At 39.7% G+C, this 11,903-nt stretch overlaps 1 protein-coding gene and 1 long non-coding RNA gene across 11 annotated transcripts in view; one reads left to right on the forward strand and one right to left on the reverse strand.

Annotated features, from left to right (window-relative positions):
- ICA1 (islet cell autoantigen 1) overlaps positions 1-2,131 on the reverse strand; it is a 155,645-nt gene extending 153,514 nt beyond the window's left edge. For 2 of the 10 annotated variants that reach the window (XM_043588962.1, XM_043588959.1), the window contains exon 1: positions 1,661-1,745. The gene's annotated coding sequence lies outside the window, so the exon portion shown is untranslated. Of the gene's footprint in view, positions 1-1,660; positions 1,826-2,018 lie in introns of those variants that run through there. The other 8 variants (XM_043588958.1, XM_043588960.1, XM_043588957.1 and 5 more) reach the window with 8 other exon arrangements.
- Positions 2,132-2,143: 12 nt separating this feature from the next.
- Positions 2,144-8,068, forward strand: LOC122487924. The gene is made up of 4 exons (XR_006298504.1): positions 2,144-2,255; positions 3,800-3,945; positions 6,086-6,128; positions 7,707-8,068. It is a non-coding gene; the product is annotated as an uncharacterized LOC122487924 (long non-coding RNA).
- The last annotated feature ends 3,835 nt before the right edge of the window (positions 8,069-11,903 follow it).

An 11,903-nucleotide genomic window follows, 5' to 3' on the forward strand; every position in this document is an offset into this window, starting at 1 on the left:
ATTTACTGTCCAGTGCCTTTACCATTTAATGACCCATGGGGGGAGGATCCACACTCAGTTTTTTAAACCCCAGGTTGTGTAACTGTCATTTTCCAAACACATATCTTTAATGACAGAACTGTTTACCTATATAATGCAAAATAATACAACTGAAAAGCCACATCTCCTGTAATTATATACATGGTAATCTAAAACCAGACAGTGATATTTGAACTATTAAGAATTATAAACTGATTTTGCCCCTATTGTATTCTCTACACATGACGTTTCAAAAATAAAGACCGAAACCTAAAAACAAACTGGTTTGAAACCCACTTTAAAGTATTTTTAGACTGGTGTGTGTGATTTAAATAGAAGCTAAGAAACTGAGTCTGGAACGTTGATCTCGTTTATAAGCATTTCTTATTTCACTCCCAAACCCCAGGAACAGTTCAGATCTCAGAAAATGTAAACCAAAGGTCCACAGAAACCAATCTGAGATTTTTGTGGAGAGACTACTGAAATGTTTGGACGGGAACATGTTTGCAATGAGTCATAATTTATAAGATCTTAATGGCCAATGCCTTCGGTGCCTTTCTTCCTACATTCAATATCATTCTCAAACCAGCTGGTGATACATTTTCCAGGCCCTAATGATTTTTATGAAGTTACCAGGTCTGTTTCTAAGGTTGCTACCTAGCACCTTTTCTAGTGCTGATTTTGTAATGCTATCTAAACAGAAAAGAACCTGATTCTCTTCCTAAATTGCAAATCTCTCTAACCAGGCAGTTAATGTCTTTCCCCAGCGAAAGGACACAGTACTTTTAAGACCCCCAAGGAGAAGCTGAGGGGACTTGGGGACATAACAAGTAAAAAAAAAAAAAGTGGAAAAGGAAGGGAAGAGGGCCTCTGGGCACAGGCAGACATAATAACAGGATATGTTCGCTTCTAGAGGAAGCAGGAGCTGCAATAGCCCGAGGGCAGGAAAGGCGGAGCCAGTAGCAACCTAAGGAAACCGGGCGCGCGAGGGTTTGCACGGACCTGGCCCACTTAGGGACTCGTGGTCCAGTCGGGTCCAAGGCTGGTGAGCACCTCACCCGCTGGAGACCAAGCTCAGGCCTCCTGGCACTAGTGGTTATAAAGAGGCACCCATTGGCTCCCTGCCACCTCCGCCAAAGATGGGAATGGGGCGAAAAGAAAAGCAAACACCAGGCACCGCGGCAGGTGAACTTGTCAACAAGTCAGCCCCAGACGCAAGTCCCTGCCCAGAAGGGACCTCGGGGTCCCGGGGCCGCAGCTGCTGGGAAGGCGAGGCACGGCGTGGGTGGAGTGGGCTGGCGTGGGTGGGGGTGCCGCGGGCGCTGGGGCAGGAGATGCGGCCCGCGCCCCGAACACTTCCCTCCCGCTCCCCCGGGATTGACGCACGCTCTCATGGCGCGCGCATCCTCCAGACCTGCCCAGGCCCGAGGGAGGAGGCGGGGGAGGGGTAGGGGCTGTAGCGGTTCCCACACGCGGACCAGGGACTGGAGGAGGCGACCCGCCTGTCTGTCACCCGCCGCCCGCGGAGGGCACAGTTGGCGGCCCCAGGCTGGCGCCCCGACCTCCGCGGCTGCCGGGCGTCTCCCGCTGCAGCCTGCAGCCCGCCCGGCGCGCCCCCGCCCCGACCCCGGACGGCAGGTACCTCGGAGCCCCGGCCCCCGAGAGCCTCCTGGCCGCGGTCGGAGCGTCCCTCCAGCTCCCTCATCCGACGTCAGCGTCAGCAGAAGGCGAGGGAAGGGGCGGGGGGAGCGCAGGAACCGGCCCTTCCTGCGGCGGTCGCCGCCAGCCGGAATAGCAGCCGGCGGAGCCCGTGCGCGCCGCAGCGCAGCGCAGCGGCCGGGGGGAGCGGGCGGCCTCGCCTCCCAGCGAACGCCGGCGCCCTGGGCGCCGCCGCCTCGCCTCCCCTCCCTTCCTCTCTCCTCGGGAGACGCCCGGCAGGGCGACCCCTCCCAGCAGGACCCTGGCTGGCATCCGGAGGAGCGAGGGGGCGAAGGCCTCACCTTTTGCGGGGCGGGTCCGGGATGAGGGGGGTGAACCTCCCTCTCTCTCTCCTCCCTGGGGACTTTCCTCGACCCCCATCTCCTGGGGTATCCCCCGCTCGGATCTACGGCTCTGGGTGACCCCACCCCTGCTCTCCCGCAGGTGTTCCACGTGTCCATAGCGTTTACGTCACAATGACCTGGCCGACAGGTGGGAGCCGCAGCGAACGCCCCAGGGTTCCCTCTGCGCTGTGCATGGTGCGTCCTACTCGCTTCCACGTAAGACTCGTGTGGCTTTAGAAAACAGGAGACTAAATGACTTCAATGCCAAGAAAAGTTACAGGGGCCTTTATCTGGAAATCAACTTTGAGCTTAAAGGAGAAAGGCTATGTGGGAAAAAAAAACTGTGTATGTATATGTATATATATAGTAATTTCATCTTATCAAGAAAAAAAAACAAGCTCTTGTCTTTAGAGTACCCTGCGTTGATCACACAAAGAGAAGGTGTTGCAATAGGTGCTTCCTAAAATTATGCTAAAAAGCGATCCCAATGTGTTATGTATGACTCAATCCCTGGTTATGTTGTATATTTATAACTAAGTCCATAGAGTAGTCACTGGTTGAAACAATTTAACAATGGAATGGAAGATGGTTACTGACTAATGATGCACAGCTAATATGAGCAGGCTACTATGTGTCAGGAATATGCTGTATACTTTACCTTTAATCCTTGCTGTAACCCGGTGCTGTAGGTGGAGTTATTATCCCTATGTACAGATGAAGACACTGCCCAGAGTGCCTTTAAGGTGTTCAGCTCATAGCATATTCAGCAGGGAGTTGAATCCAGGGTTTTCTGAAGCATGCATAAGAGGTTTAGCTTAATCTTAGGATAGAAAGGTGCCTAACCAAGGTAGATAGAGAAAAAAGTATAGGTGATGTTAACATTTAAATAGAAAGTAAAATGGTACAGCTCCATAAATTTATATAACCTTAAAAGTTGACATTATTCTTTGGATATATTCTTCAGGGATTCTGTTTGTCATAGACAGATTTGAGTTCGTTCTAGTATGTCACAAAATACAAAGCCGAGAAAACATCAAATCCTTAATAAATGTTTACAAATAAGTACTGAATTAATATGATCTACAAAATAGCAAATTGTTGAAAAGCTGAAATTCAAGAGGAACTTTGGAAGAGAAAAACATAGTTCCTATATATTTGGCTTTTATAAGAAGCACTCAAAGTAACCCATTAACAACACAGACCAAATTATTTTTGCTGTTTGTACGAAGGAAAAAAAAAACACAAAACCCTTTAAAATAAGAAACAAAGGCTTCTTTGTGAAGGCAAGACAATTAAGATGTTTTGTTTTAAAATATTTAATTCTAAGAACCATTAATGTGTAAAAACATTATTTGGAATTTTAAAAAATATTATCTCTAACAGAATAAAGTGCTATTTCTAACATAGTAGGTGCTCCATGGATGTTGGGTGAATGTATCAATCAGTTGTTTGAAACACTGGGAAATAGATCACAAAATTTCCTGACTCCCTAATGTTCTCCTTTCCACCAGTGGTGATTTACTAGTTACATGAAAATGTATTAGAAACCCTATTTATCAAAGGCTGGCTTTGTGGAAGATACTTAAATTTGTTACAAGAAAGCCAGTAGAACACAGGTTGTTAGTGTATTCGCAGTATCTTCTCAAAATGCAGATAATTGGAACACAAGCTTTGGAGGAAATGAGTACAAAAGCTGATTTATGTAACTAATTACTCAGGTTTCTTTTACTTCTCTAAAGGCCAAGGTGAAAACTTGGGCGGTGACTCAAACAATGCAAGCGAAAAGTGGCTTTGAAGACAGTGTCTTAAGGTGAACAAATATGTTCTACAAGCAGTATCAGGTCAGCATGGCACTGAAATTCCTTGGGCTCCCAGAGAGTTTAAGGTAAATCTTTAAATGACTTTTTATCATTATTGTTGTCCTAACATTAGGATATTTCAGAAAGGAAATCATAAACTCATGCTCATTCTATATCACCACAATGAGGGTTTTTCCTTCTCATTAAAAAAAAAAAATTGCTCCATCTATAAACTTCCATTTGTTTCTGGATATCCAGTTGTTTCAGTCTTACAAAGTACCTGAAACAATTTCTAAAAAGAGAATGGCTATTGAATGATGGGATCTGAAATTAAGAAAAATTATACAGTAATATACATTTTGAAGAGTGTAACAGGATGACAAAAAAACTTTTCCACAGAATAAATAAATACGTATTCAATTTAATGATTTTTTGAGAAGTTCCAAGGTTCAAGATGTGCTAATAGAACCACATGAATTAGGAATTGTGTTAGGCTGTCATTAACAAAGACCCAGAGTAGGAGTGGATTGAATGAGATAAAGGTTTATTTTTTCTCACATTAAGGAAATTGGAAAGTAGTCTGGAGTTGGTGTGGCCTCTGATGGATCATCAGGGTTTTGACCTCCTCTCCTTTTATTTCATCATTCAAAGCAAAGCAATATTGCTTAAAGGTAAAATCCAGGCAAGGATGTGGAGAAGTAGAAACCTTCATGTGTTGCTGGTGGGAATGTAAAATGTTGCAGTTGCTGTAGGAAACCATCTAGCAGTTCCTCAAATGATTAAGCATAGAGTTACCAGATGGCCCAGCAATTCTACTCCAAGGTGTATCTTTCCAAGAGAAATGAAGGCCTCTGTCCACACAAAAACTTGCACACAAATGTCTATAGAAGCATTACTCAAAATAGTCAAAAGGTGGAAACAATCCAATTGTGCATCAGTGGATGAATGGGAAACAAAATGTATTATATCTGTATAATGGAATATGATTGGGCCATGAAAAAGAATGAAATACTGGTACATGCTGTAACTGGGATGAACCTTGAAAACACGCTAATTGAAGAAAGCCAGCCACAAAAGTCCATATATTATATGATTCCATTTTTGCAAAAGTCTAGGGTAGGGAAAGCTACAGAGACAGGAAGTAGACTAACGATCATTTAGGGCATACACTTGTATAAGTGTATGTATGAATGTATGTATACAAACTGTTAATCTACATATAATACAGTATATTTGAGTGGACTGTTGATGTATATTTTTAGGTTGTATTTTTAATGTTCTGAGTGCCCCTTATGCTTTCAGCCAACATGAGCAAATAGGGCAGAATGCCTTTCTTCCTTTTGGGAACCATAATGCAAATGAGTGCCTTACCACTCATCTGGACAGATAATTATAGTTTCCTACTTCTCCTTTTATTTTCTGACTCATCTTTGACAGCATCATATATACTTATGGTACCTGTTTTAGAGTCAGATGCTAAGATAGAGCTTAGGCTACTGTTTTTATCAATAATAATAATAATAAGAGCTATACATATAAATCTCTTCAAAGCTCAAGTCATTAATAAGACAAAAATCACTTCTCCTGGAGTTGCTGGGAGATTAAAATTAGATAATCTGTAAGAATAAGTTTAGGAAAAACTTATGTTTTAAAAATTATTACTGGGGCGCCTGGGTGGCTCAGTTGGTTGAGCATCCAACTTCAGCTTGGGTCATGATCTTGCAGTTCATGAGTTCGAGCCCCACATCGAACTCTGCTGACAGCTTGGAGTCTGGAGTCTGCTTCGGATTGTGTCTCCCTCTCTCTCTCTGCCCTTCCCCCACTCGTGTGCACGCGCGCGCGCTCTCTCTCTCTCTCTCTCTCTCTCTTTAAAAAATAAATAAACATTAAAAAAAATTTATTATCAAACTTACTGTCTGATTTTATTGGTGATAGAAATTTAACTTAAACTAAATTTTATTGGCAAAAATGAAATCATTTATTCCCTGTATTGTGTAATACTTAAAGAGGAATTAGATGTACTCAACTAAGTATCTTGACCAATTTTGGTTTAATTTTTATCACCATTTGTGCTCTTTCATAGCAAAATAAAGCTTTTATACTCTCAGGAGAGCTAGCTATGTCTTCAAGCAAATTTGCATGCACATGTGAAAATAGAACAAATGTTTAATTAATAGCATTAACTTTTGTTAATTAAAATTAACTTCCTTTCCCTTCAAAATTAAGGCTTCAATGAAGAGAGGAGATTTATTTTACACCGAAGAGAAAGGTAATTATTTTCATTCCCATACCAGCTTAGATTTTTGGGTAAATAACACCCTGCCTCTTCACTCCCAGTATCACCCATTGGAACTTATGCAAGAATAATGCTGATGATAACATCAAATGGGACATCTTATCCACTATTTTGTCTGTCATGTATCTTCTGGTATAATTCTGCTTTTGACTAGGAACTATGTTGCAGTTGGGGCAAACCTCAGCCCAGGGTTCAGAGCTCTGCCTCTGGTCTCATACGTGAGACTATGTCCCCCAAGGCAGACATAGGGCTAATGACCCCTTAAAGGGTCACTGTCTGGTAAGGAATAGGGTTTACCTGAAAGAATAGGATGGAACTTTCTAGGTCTTTGGTCTTCTCCTCCTCGCCAGAGGGACAATTTAAAAGAATCACTAAGAACCCTGGTGCAGATAATAAAGGTAATTCAGGTGAAGCATGGACTAAACGTTTGGTTTAATCATGAGGTTAAGAGGCTGATTTAGGACTATAAACCATATTTCCTAACTCCCAATCAGATGCACTTTTCCTCTTCTAGTTTTAACTCTGTCACTAACTTACTTTAGCAGAGATTGTTAATCGTTTCCCAGTATTTTTTCTCCCCACACCCACAGTAATATAAATTTCAGCTGAGTATACATTGTTGCCCAGTTGTGGACTATATTTTCTAGCTTCCCTGGCTTCAAGGTATGGTCATGTGACCAGGCTTTAGCCAGTAGAATATGACTGAAAGACACATATGTAACTTTTGGGTCATGCTGTTGAAAGAAACACACCCTCACCTTTATCTTGCCCCTTTCTCACTGGTTGGATCACCTTTGGCCATGAAGGTGAGGGCAATATATTGGTGATAGCAAAAAACTTGGATTCCTGACCACTTGATCTGCCACACTGCCCTGGTCCTCCTGCATGGGTTATTTTATGAGAAGGAAATAAAGTCCAGTATTTTTTAAGCCACTATGTTTCTTCGATATTATTACAACCCAGCCTTTATCCTAATAAATTCGTCTACTCCATGATGTTGGATTAGATCTTCATTTTCCATGAAGTTTATATTCTAAAACAATGTTTCTCAATCTGTGGGTCACAGGACCTCAATTTGAGGGCCTTTGGTGTTAATACAAAGGATGTTAATGTATTTGGTGTTAATACAAAGGGATATGGATCTTTAACCAGTAACATCTGCAGACAAAACACCTGCTTCAGAAATAAAAATTGTGATTTTTGAAATACATATTACGTGATTATAAAACAAAAGTTTTTCAAAATTAGTGAATTTCTTGAAATGCAGGTAATGAATCTTTTAGCTTTGTTCATTTGAAAAAGTCTATTTCACCTTTGTTTTTGAAGTACTTTTTCACTGGTAAAGAATGCCAGTTGACATTTTTTTCTTCAGTACTTTAAAGATGTTGCTATGTTGTGTTCTAGCTTATATTGTTTCAGGCATGAAATCTGTCATCTTTATCTTTGGTCCTCTGTGTCTTATTTTTGGCCACTTTTTAACATTATTTTCCCTTATAAGTAGTTTTACAAAACTTGATTACGATGTCCTTGGTATTGTTTTTTTTCTTACAGTTTTCGGTTTGTTGAGCTTCTCAGTGCTGTGAGTTTCTTGTTTAATTCGAACTGTGAAAAACTTCAACCATACCCAGAATAACCAACACAATATTGAAGGAGAGAAACAAAGTCAAAGGACTGACACTACCTGACTTCAAGACTTACTGTGTAGCTACAGTGATCAAGGTAGTGTGATACTGGCAAAAGAATAGACAACTGGAACAATGGAGCAGAATAGAGAACCCAGAAGTAGAGACCTGCAAATATAGTCATCTAAACTTTGATAAAGAAATAAAGGCAATTCAATGGAGAAAAACATAGTCTTTTCAACAAATGCTGTTGGAACAACTGGACATCTACATGCCAAAAAATGCATCTAGACACAGACCTTATATCTTTCACAAACATTAACTCAAAGTGGATGAAAAACCCAAATGTAAAACACAAAACTATAAACTCTCTAGAAGATAATGTAGGAAAAAATTTAAACAACCTCAGGTATGGTGATGACTTCTTCGATAAAACACTAAAGGCACAATCCATAAAAGAAAAAAATGGGGTTGTATGGAAACCAACTTGACAATAAATTTCATATATTAAAAAATTAAAAAAAATCTAAAAATGGGCAAATTGGACTTCATTAACCTCAAACACTTCTGCTAAATACACTGTCAAGAGAATGAGAAGACAAACCACACACTAGGAGAAAATATTTTCAGAGAACATCTGATAGGCGTACCTGTGTGCCTCAGTCGATTAGGCATCTGACTTCGGCTGAGGTCACGATCTCATGGTTCCTGAGTTCGAGCTCCACCTTGGGATCTGTGCTGACAGCTCGGAGCATGGACCCTGCTTTGTATTCTGTGTCTCCCTCTCTCTGTTCCCTTACCCCGCACAAGCTCTGTCTCTCAAAAATAAATAAATGTTTAAAAAAATTAAACTATAAAGAACTTATCAAACTCACCACCCAAAACACAAATAATCCAGTGAAATAAATGGGCAAAAGACATGCATATACACTTTTCAAAAGAAGGTGTCCACATGGCTAACAGACACATGAAAAAAATGCTCAGTATCACCATCATCAAGGAAATACAAATCAAAACCACAATGATATACCACCTCACACCAGTCGGAATGTCTAAAACTAACAACTCAAGCAACAACAGATGTTGGCGTGGATGTGGAGAAAGAGGATCTCTTTTGCATTATTGGTGGGAATGCAAGCTGGTGCAGCCACTCTGGAAAACAGTATGGAGCTTCCTCAGAAAACTAAAAATAGAACTACCCTACAACCCAGCAATTGCACTACTAGGTATTTATCCAAAGAATACAGGTGTGCTGTTTTGAAGAGACACATGCACCTCAATGTTTATAGCAATGCTATCAACAATAGCCAAAGTATGGAAAGAGCCCAAGTGTCCATTGACAGATGAATGGATAAAGAAGATATCCTATGTATATACAATGGAGTATTATTCGGCAATCAAAAAGAATGAAATCTTGCCATTTGCAACAACATGGATGGAACTAGAAGGTATTATGCTAAGTGAAATTAGAAAAAGACAAATATCATATGACTTCCCTCATGTGGAATTTAAGATACAATATAGATGAACATAGGAGAAGGGAAGCAAAAATAATATAAAAATAGGGAGGGGGACAAAACACGAGACTCTCAAATATAGAGAAGAAACAGGGTTTCTGGAGGGGTTGTGAGTTGGAGGGTGGCTAAATGGTCAAGGGGCATTGAGGAAGACACTTGTTGGGATGAGCACTGGGTGTTATATGTAGGGTTTGAATCCCTGTATTCTACTCCTGAAATCACTATTGCACTACATGCTAACTAACTTGGATGTAAATTTTTGGAAAATTAAAAAAAAAATCTGATAACAGTCTTTTCCAAAATATACCAAAGAAATGTTAAAATTCAACAATAAGAAAATGAATAACTCAATAAATGGGCAAAAATTTTGAACAGACTCCTCACCAAAGATGATATACAGATGCCAAATAAGCATTTTAAAAAGATGCTGAATATCCTATGTAATTAAGAAATTGCAAATTTAAACAATGAGATATCACTGCACATCTATTAGAATGTCTAAAATCCAAAACATTGAAAACATCAAATATTGGAGTGGATGTGGAACAAAAGGAATTCTCGTTTATTGCTGGTGGGAATGCAAAATGGTACAGCCACTTTGGAAGACACTCTGGTAGTTTCTTACAAAACTAAACTTACTCTTACCATAGAGTCCTACAATTACTTTTCTTACAATTACTTTACCCAAATGATTTGAAAACATGTCCACACAAAAACCTGCACGTGAATGTTTATAGCAGCTTTATTCACAATTGCCCCAAATTGAGAGCAACTAAGATGACCTTCAATAGATGACTGGATAAACAAACTGTAGTACATCCACACAGTAGAATATTAATCAGTGTTAACAAAAATTGCTATCAAGACATGAAAAGACATGAAGAAACCTTAAAAGCATATTGCTAAATGAAAAAAACAGTCCGTAAAGGCCACACTGTATGATTCCCGCTATATGACATTTTGGAAAAGGCAAAACTATGGGGACAGTAAAAAAAAAAAATCAGTTGCCAGGGACTTGGGTGGAAGGAGGGAGAGATAAATGTTTTTTCCTAATATCCAATATTTTGAGAGGCATTTGTCTGTTTTAGTTATTTTAGAGGGGGCTATAAATCTGGTCCCTATTATTCCATCGTGATCAGAAGCCCCTTTATTAATGATTTAATAGTAACCTTGCATTATGTATTTTCTTGACCAATATATGTTATATATATTACTGCTATTTTGTGGGGGATAATCTAGGAATTTTTTTATATTGAAGAACAGTCCTTACAAATGCTCCAACTGAAAGGGCAGGGACAAGCAATTCATAAAAGAAGAAATTAAAATAGTAAAAATGAAAAATATACTCATTTGCAATAAATTTTTTTCAACTTAAAACATTTTCACCAATCATACTGGCAGACATGATAATGCTCAGGCTTGATAGGGATATGGGAAGTGGATACTGACATACTCTCATAAACAGAGGATAGAAGCCAAAATTTTACGCACCTTAATGGGGGGCAGTTTGGCAATTTATACAATATATTAATTGTGCATATTTTGTGACACTGCATTTCCACTTTTAGGATATTTTCTCTGAAGAAATTATTAGTTGAGTGTACAAAAGTGAGCATATGAAGATGAGCATCACAACACTGTTTATAATGTTAAATTCTGAAAGCAGTAAATTGTCCATCTAAAGGAAGGATTAGTTAATTAATTATATATTTAGTACATTTACATATTGGAATGCTGACAGCTATTAAAAAGAATGAGGTCAAAGTATTTTTTTAATATGATTTATTTTCAAGTTGGTTAACATACAGAGTATACAGTGTACTCTTGGTTTTGGGGGTAGATTCCCGTGATTCATTGCTCACATACAATACCTGGTGCTCATCCCAAGAAGTGCCCTCCTCAATGCCCATCACCCATTTTCCTCTCTCCCCCACACCCTCCATCAACCCTCAGTTCTCTGTATTTAAGAATCTCTTATGGTTTGCCTCCTTCCTTCTCTGTTTGAAACGATTTTTTCCCCTTCCCTTCCCCCATGGTCTTCTGTTAAGTTTCTCAAGATCCACATATGAGTGAAAACATATGAAATCTGTCTTTCTCTGGCTGAGTTATTTCACTTAGCATAATACCCTCCAATTTCATCCATGTTGCTGCACATGGTAGGATTTCATTCTTTCTCATTGCCAAGTAGTATTCCATTGTATGTATAAACCACATTTTCTTTATCCATTCTTCAGTTGGTGGATATTTAGGCTCTTTCCATAATTTGGCTGTGGTTGAAAGCACTGCTATAAACATTGGGGTGCATGTGCCCCTATGAATCAGCACTCCTGTATCCTTTAAATAAATTCCTAGTAGTGCTATTGATGGGTCATAGGGTAGTTCTATTTTTAATTTTTTGAGGAATCCCCACACTGTTTTCCAGAGCGGCTGCAGAGGTCAAGGTATTTTTAAATGAAAATAGCTGCTTGCACAACACCATGTGAAATATGATTCTATTTAAGTAAATATTTTATGTTAACTATATATTTACACTCACTAAAATGTTAACAGGCTGTCTCGAGGGAGTGATCTCTTTTTGGATGTAGTTGGAGGTGGGGGTTTTCACTTAT

This window comes from Prionailurus bengalensis, chromosome A2 (genome assembly GCF_016509475.1).
Source record: "Prionailurus bengalensis isolate Pbe53 chromosome A2, Fcat_Pben_1.1_paternal_pri, whole genome shotgun sequence".
NCBI classification, from domain to species: Eukaryota; Metazoa; Chordata; class Mammalia; order Carnivora; family Felidae; genus Prionailurus; species Prionailurus bengalensis.